The 13,250-nt window shown below is 42.3% G+C and overlaps 1 protein-coding gene and 1 pseudogene across 24 annotated transcripts in view; one reads left to right on the forward strand and one right to left on the reverse strand.

The window, feature by feature from the left end:
• The window catches only part of LOC123334208, a 64,423-nt pseudogene extending 55,913 nt beyond the window's left edge, over positions 1-8,510 (reverse strand).
• DAB1 (DAB adaptor protein 1) overlaps positions 1-13,250 on the forward strand; it is a 1,348,091-nt gene that overhangs the window by 940,355 nt on the left and 394,486 nt on the right. The window lies entirely within an intron of this gene.

Genomic DNA, 13,250 nt, shown 5'->3' on the forward strand with positions numbered 1-13,250 from the left:
CTGATGGTTGAATTACAGCCTTCTTCAAATCTTGAAGGAGGCCTCAGGGCCCATGTGTCTTTCTGGAGATAAGTTCTCGTAACTGAGAGATGTAAGGCCTTAAACAGTGGGTCCCACAAGGTGGAAAACCAAAGGCAGACTGGAGTACTGTTCTCCCCCTGGTAAATCAGGAGGTATTAAACACACCATTTTATGGCATGTATAAGAAAATTGTCATAATTTGTAAATGTCCCTGAATTTCCTCTTGGGTAAGGCAAACATTAATGCAGCCTGCACATGTTTATTATTTCCATGCAAATCCAACTGAATAGTTTTTTTTTGATTCTTTAGATTTTTTTTTTTAAACTTAACCACAGGCATCTTTCTCAATTTTCCAATTCTATAAATGTCCCTTAGTTTGAAAGTTTAACCCTAATATTTTTAGAATGGCCAAACATACTTTCATCAGGATTTCTCACTATCAGCATTGTGCTCAGTCATTCAGTCGTGTCTGACCCTTTGTGACCCCATGGACCATTGCCCGCCAGCTCCTCTGTCCATGGAATTTCCCAGCAAGAATACTGGACTGGATTGCCATTTCCTCCTCCAGGGGATCTTCCCAACTCAGGGATCAAATCTGTATCTCTTGAGTCTCCTGCATTGGCAGGCGGATTCTTTACCGCTGCACCACCTGGGAAGCCCTTCAATCTTAGCACCGTTGACATTTTGTGCCAGATGATGTACAGTATAGGATGGCTTGCAGTATCCTTGGCCTGTACCCAGCTGATGTCAGTAGCATCTCCTCCCACCATCTGACAACCAAAAATGTCTTCAGATACTGTCCCCTGGGGGGTAAAGAGCCTCTGGTTAAGAATCACTGCCTTGAAGTGGTGTCCACTCAAAGCACTTCGACATTCTAAACACAGAGCAAAGTGACATCTGAGAGTTTAAAAGGAGAGGCAAACTCAAACCCCAGGGATACAAACCCTTGTTCATATGTTAACTTCTCCTCCAGCAAGTGAGGCCTGAGAGCAGGGCTGGCTGTGTGTTTTCTGTATCCCCATGGCCTGGGACTTCTAGTCAAGTAATGGGCCCCTAGGAAATACGTGCTGGATGAAGAAGAAACCAATTACCTGTCTAAATATGTATTTAGCTTCCATAAGCATATTCTTTTATATATTTATGTATATGCATATGTATGTATCTATCCTTCCATAAAAACTTGGCTGAGAATTTTTTTCTTTTTTTCTTTTCTCTTCCAGCATCTAACGGCCAGCACATAGCAGATACTCAGTAGCTATAGGTTGAATGGCTACCTGGCCTGTAAAAAATACATTGAAAAGATGAATTAACAAAACATCCATGGTCACGTGCCACCATAGATGCATTTTTGTGGCAATTACAGTAGTCTGAGGTTGAATGTGGGATACTCCACAAATGAACACTTAAGAGGCCAGATACTTTGCCACCTTTGAACATTACACTCAGTGCCTTGGGGGCCCAGGTCCAGGGAGGCCTGATGAATCTTTTTGAATCTGCACTGGCAAGATGGAGAAGGTTATGGTTCAGTGGGGGATGAATTATTTCATTTTACACTCCCAGATCATCACATCTGTGCATATAGCCACTTCCCATTCCCAGAACTGCCCTGGCTGCCCTGCCAGAGTTGTGGCCAATCTCACCATGATGACTGTATTTCCAAGGACTACATTTAAAGTTATAAACAAGTCAGCATCACAACCATTCCCAAGATTGGTGCTGAAACAGCACAAAAGTTTACTATTATTGGAAGGTATTTGAGATCACTTTTTAAGCTTTAGATTTAAATTTGTCCTGTGGCCTTGACCAGTACAGTGGTGTGATTTTTAAATGGACTGTAAAAAATATTTACAAGGTCCAGTGGATTTCTAGGTCAGGGCTCAAAGCTTGAGGAGGAAAGAAGAATCAAAAGGCACTTCAGTTAAAACCAGAAAAGATGGTTGAAATGACCTGGTTCAGCCTTCGTGAGTTACAGATGAGGGAATTATTGGAGATGATATGACTTGTCCAAGGTCACAGATTTTTTTGCGGGAGGGGGGCTTGTCTTTTAAATATTTCTCACTCTTTCTCCCCACCCCACCCCAGTAAAATTAGTCCGAGATTCACATGCACGGATAAACAATAATTTTCCTAGATTGTTAAAACATAGATGTATTTGGACTTAGAAAATGGTGATTTAAAAATAGTCAAGTGCAAATACTTTCTTTTACTTTGTGAGTAAACTGGAGGTCCAGAGAAGGGGACCTTTGCTGTTATTTATTTAAAAAGCTAGTTACTAGCAAAGCTGCAAGTTGAATCCAGGAGTCCCTTCTGTTGAGTTTTCCTTTGGCAAAGCATGCAACTTGCTTATTATCTTATTTTGTACTCTCCTGATTGTAGTCATTTGTTAGCTGATATTTCCTGGGCAGCTGTTTATGCTGGACAACAAGACACAGAGGTTTTCAGGACACGGGCTCTGCCTTTAGGACCTCACATTTTGATGTAGAGACTGAGAAACGATCAGACAATGCCCTCTGGATATATTATTCAAGATAAGAAGACTGTGTTTGGGGGCTATTAGTGGAAACTGGCAAAGAAGGTTCTTGCTGGAGGTGACACCGACAGCCAGGGAATGTGAGGGTCACCGCAGGAGGAGTGGTGTTTATCACAGGGGCTGAGTGGAGCACTGAGCCAAAAAGAATGCCCGAAAAGAGAGTTAATTAGCATAGTGACATGCAAGAACACAGGCCTTGATTCAAGACCTGGTTTCCTAACTTCTTAGTTGAATGATCCTGGTTCAGTCCTTCATTGATGTCACCCTCGTTCTCCATAATGAGGATGCTCATTAATAATAACCCTTATTTTCATCATACTCACATGTGAACTTGTTTGAGTGCTAGGTCCCCAGCCTTGTACATGGATGTTCATCCTGACCACACGAAGAACCCCCATGTTCCAGAGAGGGAAGTTTCCCAGTAGGTTCAGAGCTGTCCGTGATTTCATCTCAAGCCTAAACCCAGAGCCAAGCTTAGAACCTGCTCTGGCTCCAACTGTAAGACTCTTCTGAGGATTCAGTGGGCTGATCCCATTACAGGGAAATGTACGCCATTTGTTTTGTATAATAACATTCCCTCTGTGTCCACTTGGTAGGCCCTTGCTTGGGGACATATGTGTGCATCACTTGTATTTCTTATCCACAAATTTTCTATTCATAATATGAAAGCGTAAAATATGGAAAAGGAAAATATTTATTTAGAATATCAAGTTTTGGGTCCTGGAAAGGGAAAATATTTCTTTCTGACTTTTTGATTCCTTCTTCTTAGGCAATCCCCTGACTTTATATTATCTTGATACTTTTTGAATTTTATTTTAAATTAACTTTTATTGGAGTATAGTTACTTTACAATATTAGTTTCTATTGTAATCACAATTACACAATTAGTTTCTATTGTATTCACAACAAAGTGAATCAGCTAGGCATATACATATATCCCCTCTTCTTTGGATTTTCTTCCCATTTAGGTCACCACAGAGCATTGAGTAAAGTTCCTTGTGCTATACAGTAGGTTCTCATTAATTAATCTAGTTTATACATAGTATTAGTAGTGCATATATGCCAGTCCCAATCCCCCAATTCATCCCACCAACCTCCTCCTTCGCATGGTATCCATACATTTGTTCTCTACTTCTGTGTCTCTATTTCTGCTTTGCAAGTACATTCATCTGTATCATTTTTTTAGATTCCACATATAAGCTATATTATGTGATATTTGTTTTTCTGACACTTCACTGTGTATGACAGTCTCTAAGTCTGTTCAGATCTCTACAAATGGCACTTTTGTTTCTTTTTATGGCTGAATATTATTCTACTGTGTGTATATATTTCATCTTCTTTATGCATTTCTCTGTTAATGGGCTTTTAGGTTGCTTCCATATCCTGTCTATTATAAATAGCACTGCAATGAACTTGGGGTCCCTGTATCTTTCTGAATTGTAGTTTTCTCTGGGTATATCCCTAGGAGTGGGATTGCTGGGTCATATGGTAGTTCTATTTTTAGTTTATTTTTTTATTATTATTTTTTACTATTCTCTATAGTGGCTGTATCAATTTACATTTCCACCAACAGTGTAAGAGGGTTCCTTTTTCTCCACACCCTCTCCAGCATTTATTGTTTGTAGATTTTTTGATAATGGCCATTCTGACCGTAGTGAGCCGATACCTCACTCTAGTTTTAATTCACATTTCTCTAATGCTTAGTCATGTTGAGCATCTTTTCATTTGTTGTGGCCATTTCTATGTCTTCTGCCTAGGTACCAACCCCAGGGGAAGGGCTGGATCTCTTTCCTACCCTTCTCTCATCCCACGGTTTGAGTTCTTACTTCCATTGATTAAGCTCTTGCTCTCTGCCAGCCACTGTGATACATCATCACAGCATTCATAGCAGGAATGAGGACATCAAGGCCTGGAGAGGTTGCCTGACTGTCTGCTAGCAAGCAGAGGAGGTAGTGTGCAACACAGGGTCGGTCTGTCTCCATCATCCCAACTTTAACCATTAAGCAATATTGTCTGTCTTCTTAATTCTTTGGGGAAATTTTTCTGCCGCTATGATGAAGCAAATGTAATATTCACTTTTCTAGAGTCCCAAGCAGAGAAGGCAATGGCACCCCACTCCAGTGTTCGTACCTGGAGAATCCCAGGGATGGGGGAGCCTGGTGGGCTGCCGTCTATGGGGTCACACAGAATCGGACACGACTGAAGCGACTTAGCAGCAGCAGCAGCAGCAGAGTCCCAAACTATTTCCTTTCGATCCCTATTCAGCTGTCCCTTACCATCAAGTGTGACTTTTTCTTAGTGTGTTTCTGATATCAGCCTTTGGCTAGTTTTTGGAGGTGAGAGGAAAAATACCTCTTGGGTATGTTTGCCTATATGCAATGGAAAGACACGTGCATGGCATGACACTTAAGACTTGAACTTACAAGGTTTCTTTGGGTAGCTGCATTTTGGGGAGCCTTGTTGTTTTGCTGACTTGATTCTCACAGCAGTGTGCCGACATAGCTGTGACTACCTTCATTTTACAGAGGTAGAGATGGAAATATGCAAATATAAACTGACACCAGTCCTAGAATCTTTGAAAAACTGATGCCCGCTCCCAGTAGGTCTCTGAACACACGTGTAGCTCAGGTCCCCAAACATGTAAGACATCTAGCACTGATGGAAACTGTCTTTCACACTCCAGCACTCTTGGGTTTTTCCAGGGTACCGTTTTATGTGAGCTTTGTACAGTCATTTTACATTTCTGCGCTTCATTCTTCCATCTCTTCTAAGAGATGCTCAGAATAGTGATGGGGGTTAGAAACACAGGTGCTGGAGTCCACAGCCTGGATCCTCTCTTTTTTGCTCCCCAGCTGTGTGATGGTGGACAAGTTCCATCATTTGGAATCTTAGTTTTTGAAGTGAGGATAATGACAATACTAATCTAATGATGTATCTATCAAGATGAAATAATTTACGTAGATATAATGCTTACAATAGTATCTTGCATATGGTAAGCTCTTTCTATATGTATTAGCTACTATAATTATGAACTGGCATTATTTACCATTCAAGCATTTCATAAGCCACTGCTGTGTGCCAGACACCGTGCTGGATAGTAGGGTGGGTTCCTGGCATCCCTTTCAGCTCTGACATTCCATGATGGATATAAACAGCCAGACCCTCCATCACTGGTGGAAGCATGGTATGGTTTGCTTCAGGGGATATTCTGACTCTCTGCTTACAAATTGTTATGTGTGAAATGAAAAATGCATTTAGCTGTTACTTTCTTTTACCCATCTTGTTCATGTAGGTGGATTGTATTTTACTACCTAATTAAGAGTAATGGGAAAAAAATGGAAGGGAGCACATTTGTAGCTGATGTGTGGGTTGAAGTTTCCTGAGATGAGAAACAAACTCATAAACAAGAGAGACAATAGCACTATTTAAATGAGAAAATCCACGGATCGCAGCACACTGAGTGCTGCCATTTTGCTGTCTTGGGGCCGGGAGAAGGAGAGCGTGAGCATATTTGCACATAGTGACCCTGGTCCTGCAGAGAGCAGGACACATTTGGATATGAAGATTATTTTCACCCTGTCATATTAGCATCATCCTATCTTTCTGCATACCTTTCCACTGCTGCACAAATCAGAGATAAGTCTGGGACCTCACGCAAGCCAGATCAGAAGAGGATAAACTGGAGAGGCTTAGCCTGTTTCCTCTCTTTGGGAACTAGCACGTACGTGAACACCAGTTTCTCCTTGCTTCCAGGTTACAGAATTTAGCCACACATACTGGAAAGAGCCTGTTACTTTAGGGTTAGATTATGACTCCTGCTCTTTTAATTATATATTCCTCGCCACCCTTGAGTAAGAGATATCTTTCTGAGGCTCTTGCCTTCTTGGGAGTATGGGGCACAGAATTAGACTTGGCCTGATATCCTATAAAGAAAGCTGAGTGCCGAAGAATTGATGATTTTGAACTGTGGTGTTGGAGGAGACTCTTGAGAGTCCCTTGGACTGCAAGGAGATCCAACTGGTCCATCCTAAAGGAGATCAGTCCTGGGTGTTCATTGGAAGGACTGATGTTGAAGCCGAAACTCCAGTACTTTGGCCACCTGATGTGAAGAACTGACTCATTTGAAAAGACTCTGATGCTGGGAAAGATTGAAGGCAGGAGGAGAAGTGGATGACAGAGGATGAGATGGTTGGATGGTATCACCGACTCAACGAACATGAGTTTGAGTAAACTCTGGGAGTTGGTGATGGACAGGGAGGCCTGGAGTGCTACAGTCTATGGGGTCGTAGAGAGTCAGACACGACTGAGTGACTGAACTGATATCCAAAGCCTGGTATAGTGGGAAGTGCATGGTCTTTGCAGACAGAGAGACCCCACCTGACTCGTGGCCGCTCCTCTTTACTGCACTGCTCAGAACCTCAGTTTCCTCTTTTGCTAATTGAGCACAATATTAGCTGTGTCTCCAGGCTGTTGCAGGGTCTAATGATGTGTCATGTGTTTGGTTGGAATGTAGTAGTCCATTTAAATTAAAATGTTGGGCCCCCTTAGACCTGTTTATTTATCATGAAATGCAGAATATGTGCAAAAAAGTTTATGACCTCATATGTGGACAATTAATGAACAATAAGCAAATGCGATTCATGGGGTTGCAACGAGTCGGACACGACTGAGCGACTGAACTGAACTGAACTGAAGCAAATAAAAATAAAATGAAACTCCAGGTACCCACTCTCCAGGCCATGAAAGAGAACACTATAAATCACTCAACACTTCTTAAGATCTCCTTGATAGCATCCCCCTGCCTACTCCCCAGGTAACTTCTAGCTTGAATTTCATGTCAGTCATTTCTTTCGTGTCTTTTCATAGGTCTCCCTAAACAATTTGTATTTGATTTCATTTTTCTGGCTTTTGAACTTGACATAAATGTAATCTTACTGAAAAACACTTTTGTTTTGCATTGTATTTTCAAAATTTCTTGCCATCGATGCATGTAGCTATAGTTCAGTAATTTTTGCTGCTGTATAGTATTCTGTTCCTAGGATCTCTATCTAACCTAGTAATGGAGTCATTTGGTTAGTTTCTACATTTTTTACTGTTATGAAATATGTTGTTATAAATATTCTATCCCTTTGATTTTGAAGCTGAAAAGGTCTTTCCAGATGGTTTTTTTCTTTTTGATGTCTGATCTTATTTGTTACTCTTAGAATATGGTGTTTTTGACTGGACTCAGACTTAAAGGTAGAAGCTGTCAGAGGGGACAGCCTGCATGTCTTGGGAATCTGTTCTTGGTATTTTTCTTTGGGCTGCTTCATTCTTCTGGCGCAAAGTATAGCGCATTCTGCAGCCTCTTCCTTGCTTTTCTTAGTATGCTGTTTCTTCCGAGCAATAGGCCAACATCTGTGTTGCAGAACAAGTTTAATAACAAGATGCTGAATCTCGGGTGCTTTGGTTCTAGGTTCCTTACCTTCATTGTTTAGGGGCTTTCTCACAGCATACTGGCAGACCTCATCTTCTTTAAAGAGATTAGAAAGTCTGCGGATTCTGCTAGCTCCTTTGGGCCCTGGGCCATGAGGCATAACAGTATCAATGAGTCCAAAAATATCCTTCTCCCTCTTTTTAATGATGATCAAATTGAGAACATTCAGATTGGCACCCACAGTACAACCTCGTATAGACTTGCACTTTCTTTCTCCAGTCCTCCTTGGTCTGTAACAGGAATGCCCCTTACTCAGTAGCAGGTGGGCTCAGCCATGGGTCAAGACACCCTACTTCATGGGGAAACCTTGTTTGTGGTTCCCACCACTAATTCAGACCACAGAAACCTTCCATTCTTCACTGGAATGTCAGCAGCAACTTGTGTGGCCATACACTTCTCATGAAAGGTATAACGTTTTCATTCACTGTCCACTTCAATGAGTTTCTGGCGGCCAGTGGGAGGGAAAGAGATGTTCAGCTTCATCCCGAAGCAGCCGACCACCTCCGAGGCACCATGACAAAGAGCTGGACAGCTTTTTTAAAAATAAAAATGCTGCGCTTCCTTATTTATGGCTGCACCGGGTCTCCAATGCTGTATGCGGGTTTTCTCTAGTTGCAGCGCTGGGGGCCATTCCTCATTGCAGTGTGCAGTCTTCTCATGGCAGTGGTCTCAGTAGTTGTGGCTCACAAGCTTAGTTGCCCTGGAGCATGTGGGACCTTCCCAGATCAGGGCTCAAACCAGTATCCCCTGCATTGGCAGGTGGATTCTTAATGACTGGACCACCAGGGGAGCCTGAAACAGTTGCTCGGCCTAGTTGTTTTCCATATCAGACAGCTGAGGCCTAAGAGAGCAGGGCTAGTCCCCAGGTTCCGCAGCTAGTGAATGGCAGTCGGGGCCCATCACCCAGGTCTCTTGTCCAGTTTGGCTGATGCTGTGGTAGAGCCTCATGTCTGATAGTTTGCCTTTTTATTTTAAGCAATTTCCCATACTTTTGATATTATAATTTTGGAAGTTTTATTTGAGAGAGCTCTTTAAGACTCTTCTAGAAATATGCTGGCATTTGCTATTGAGATGGTTTTTCTCCCCGTCTCTGAAGTTGGGACTGTGTTGGCCTCTGTCCCATTAATGCTGGCCTTGGGCACACCCCATGGCTATGGACCTATCGTAAGCTTCTACCCCTTCAGCAATGAGAGCCTCTGAGACATGTTTCAATCAGGGAAGGAATCAAAATAGACCCAAGATGGCCAGGGGGAAAAACTGCTAAGGAAAGAGGGATCTGATTCCTTACAAGGCACTTTCTTAGGAAATGTCCCTTTACTATAAATAGGAATGGATATTCAATTTTAGGCCCCCTTTAAAAAAAAAAAAAAAAACTCTCTAGGACCAAAATTAGATTGGAGGCTGATGGAATGAATGTAGGATGGGGTGATTCTGTGCTGAGACACGTCTGAAAGTTTGAGCAGCTGGTGCGGTGGAACAGCTGAGCCGCAAACAAATAGCAGCTGATTTTAGCACTTCTTATTTCAAGATGCCCTGGTTTGTTAACTCCAGCATTCGACTTACTGGTAAGCTCTCTTCTCGGAGCCCCTCAGCATCTCATCCCTCTCTGCTACCCGTAAACTGTGCTACCTTGATCAAGTGATGCCTCTTTCTGGGCTTCAGCATCCTGCATCCTGTCGTGGGAAGAGTAGCCTGTGTTTATTAAGAGCTTGTCATGTGCCAGGCACCATGCCAAGCACTCTGTATGCTGCTGCTGCTAAGTCGCTTCAGTCGTGTCCGACTCTGTGCAACCCCATAGATGGAAGCCCACCAGGCTTCCCCGTCCCTGGGACTCTCCAGGCAAGAACACTGGAATGGGTTGCCATTTCCTTCTCCAATGCATGAAAGTGAAAAGTGAAAGGGAAGTTGATCAGTCGTGTCCGACTCCTAGCGACCCCATGGACTGCAGCCCTCGAGGCTCCTCCGTCCATGGGATTTTCCAGGCAAGAGTACTGGAGTGGGGTGCCATTGCCTTCTCTGAGCACTCTGTATAGATCACCTTATTTAGTTTTCACAATAACACTATCAGACGAGAACTTTTATGTTTTTTTATACGGACGAAATTGAGCACAGAAAATAGAGTTGCATTCAGCACATCGATCCCAATGAAACGGGGAATTGGGGAATTGTCCTGGGAGAGATCTGTTTGGGCCTCTTTCCCTCATACTTGTTTTGGACTTTTTTTTTTTTTTTTTTTTTGCTGTCTCTGTTTTTTGGCCATGCCACATGGCTTGCAAGATCTTAGTTCCCTGACCAGGGATTGAACCTGGACCCTCAACAGTTAGCGTGTGGAGTCCTAGCCACCGGACTGCCAGGGAATTCCCTGTGCCTCATACTCTGAGCAGGAACTATTGTGTGTTTTAGGTGTCCCCCTTTCCACAAGGCCCTTCACATCTGACACCTGGCCATCACCATCTATCTGTCAGCTGTGGAACCACAGAAAAGAATTTGGTTAGGATTCTGAGTTTGTGATTTGCATTTGTTTGGAGAGAATGCCCAAGTTTCCTGCCTCCCTTTCACGGAGATCTGTCACCCCTGAAAGTGTAAAAATCACTGACTTCATGTGAAAGTCACTAAGACAACAAACCACTGCCGTCAACCATTTGAAGACAAGGAAATAGACTTGTTTTTCTTATGAATGAATAAATTTTCAAAGGCTTATACTGATTACTTTTTAATGATCTGACCAAATATTTTGAAGTCGTATAAACACAGTGGAAATTCACTGTAAGGGATGTATCTTCAAACTCAGAGTAGTAGCCTGTTTTGTGAGTTAAACTATGTATGCACAGTCATGTCCAATTCTTTGCAACCCAAGCACTGCAGCCTGCCAGGCTCCTCTGTCCATGGGATTTCTCAGGTTAGAATACTGGAGTGGGCTGCCAGTTCCTCCTCCAGGGGATCTTCCCAACCCAGGGATTGAACCCAGGTCTCCTGTACCTCCTGCACTGGCAGGTGGATTCTTTACCACTGAGCTACCAGGGTCTTTTCCAGTGAATCAGTTCTTTGCATCAGATGGCCCAAAGTACTGGAGCTTCAGCTTCAGCATCAGTTCTTCCAATGAATATTCAGGACTGATTTCCTTTAGGATGGACTGATTGGATCTCCTTGCAGTCCAAGGGACTCTCAAGAGTCTTCTCCAACATCACAGTTCAAAAGCATCAATTCTTCGGCACTCAGCTCTATTTGTGGCCCAACTCTCACATCCATACATGGCTACTGGAAAAACCATAACTTTGACTAGACAGATCTTTGTCAACAAAGAAATGTCTCTGCTTTTTAATATGCTTTCTATGTTGGTCATAGCTTTTCTTCCAAGGATCAAGCATCTTTTAATTTCATGGCTGCCATCACCAGCTGCAGTATCTTGGATCCCAAGAAAATAAAATCTGTCAGTTTCCATTGTTTCCCCATCTATTTGCCATGAAGTGATGGGACTGGATGCCATGATGTTAGTTTTTTGAATGTTGAGTTTTAAGCCAGCTGTTTCACTGTCCTTTTTCACTTTCATCAAGAGGCTCTTTAGTTCCTCTTAGCTTTCTGCCCTAAGAGTGGTGTCATCTACTTATCTGAGGTTATTGATATATATCCTGACAGTGTTGATTCCAGCTTGTGTTTCTTCCAGTCCAGCATTTCTCATGATGTACTCTGCATATAAGTTAAATAAGCAGGGTGACGATATACAGCCTTCATCTACTCCTTCTCCAATTTGGAATCAGTCCATTGTTCCATGTCCAGTTCTAACTGTTGCTTCTTGACCTGCAGATAGCTTTCTCAGGAGGCAGGTAAGGTGGTCTGTTATTTCCATCTCTTGAAGAATTTTCCACAGTTTGTGTGGTCCACACAATCAAAGGCTGTGGCATAGTCAATAAAGCATAAGTAGATGTTTTTCTGGAACTCTCTTGCCTTTTCTATGATCCAGTGGATTTTGGCAATTTGATCTCTGGCTTTTCTGCCTTTTCTAAATCCAGTTTGAACATCTGAAAGTTTTCAAGTCACATACTGTTGAAGCCTAGCTTGAAGAATTTTGAACATTACTTTGCTAACATGTGATATGAGTGCAATTGTGTGATAGTTTGAACATTTTTTGGCATTGCCTTTCTTTGGGATTGGAATGAAAACTGACCTTTTCCAGTCCTGTGGCCACTGCTGAGTTTTCCAAATTTGCTGGCATATTCAGTGCAGCCCTTTAATAGTACCATCCTTTAGGATTTGAAATAGCTCAGTTGGAATTTCATTGCCTCCACTATCTTTGTTCATAGTGATGCTTCTTAAGGCCCACTTGACTTCACATTCCAGAATGTCTGGTTCTAGGTGAGTATCACACCATCATGGTTTTCTGGGTCATTAAGATCTTTTTTGTATAGTGCTTCTGTGTATTCTTGCCACCTCTTCTTAATATTCTTACTAGTCAATAGTAATGGTAATCAACACTAACAATGGTTTGCATTTATTGAGCACATATTATATTTGGCTCTCTTTTTAAGACTCTACATGAATTAACAAATATAATTACCAGAACTGCAATTTGAAGTAGGTACCAAACTACTTTGTTCATTTTACAGAGAGGAGAATTGAGGTACAGAGAGCTTAAGGATTTGTCCAAGGTAAATCTGAGACCAGGCCAGAATGTGTCGCATTAACTCTGATGGCAGGTATCTAATACAGAGCAAGTTAATATAGTCACTCTTTGGATGACCTTCATTATAATCCCTTAAGTCTGAGACTTTTGCCTCTTCCTGAAAGGTCTAAGATGAAGGAGTCAAACATTGCTTAAATGCCTAACAGGGACAAGTGTTTTTACGTATGTTATTGGCTCTTCATTACTGTTCCATGCCTATATTTATCATGGCACTTTTTGGTTGTTATAGGTTTACCTGTTTGATGTTCTCTTAGGCTCTGAGCTATTCACTATCTCTGTATTGGTGACCTTTTGCTGTAGTTAACAAGCCACCCCCAAATTTCAGTCGTTATTCAGGTCAGCTGTATCTCTGCTCAGCTCAGTCCCAAGAGCCTGGTCATTCCAGAAACCCAGGCTCTGAGGTTCTCATGGCAAAGGGCAGAAATGCCAAAGTCTGCATTGACCAACATTATGTGCCTTTAAGGTTTCTGCTCAGTTGGGGTGCACATTATGTTTACTCATATCCTCATTGGTCAGACTAGGAATGTGGCCATATCTGCCAT

Source organism: Bubalus bubalis, chromosome 6, assembly GCF_019923935.1.
Source record: "Bubalus bubalis isolate 160015118507 breed Murrah chromosome 6, NDDB_SH_1, whole genome shotgun sequence".
Taxonomy (NCBI): Eukaryota; Metazoa; Chordata; class Mammalia; order Artiodactyla; family Bovidae; genus Bubalus; species Bubalus bubalis.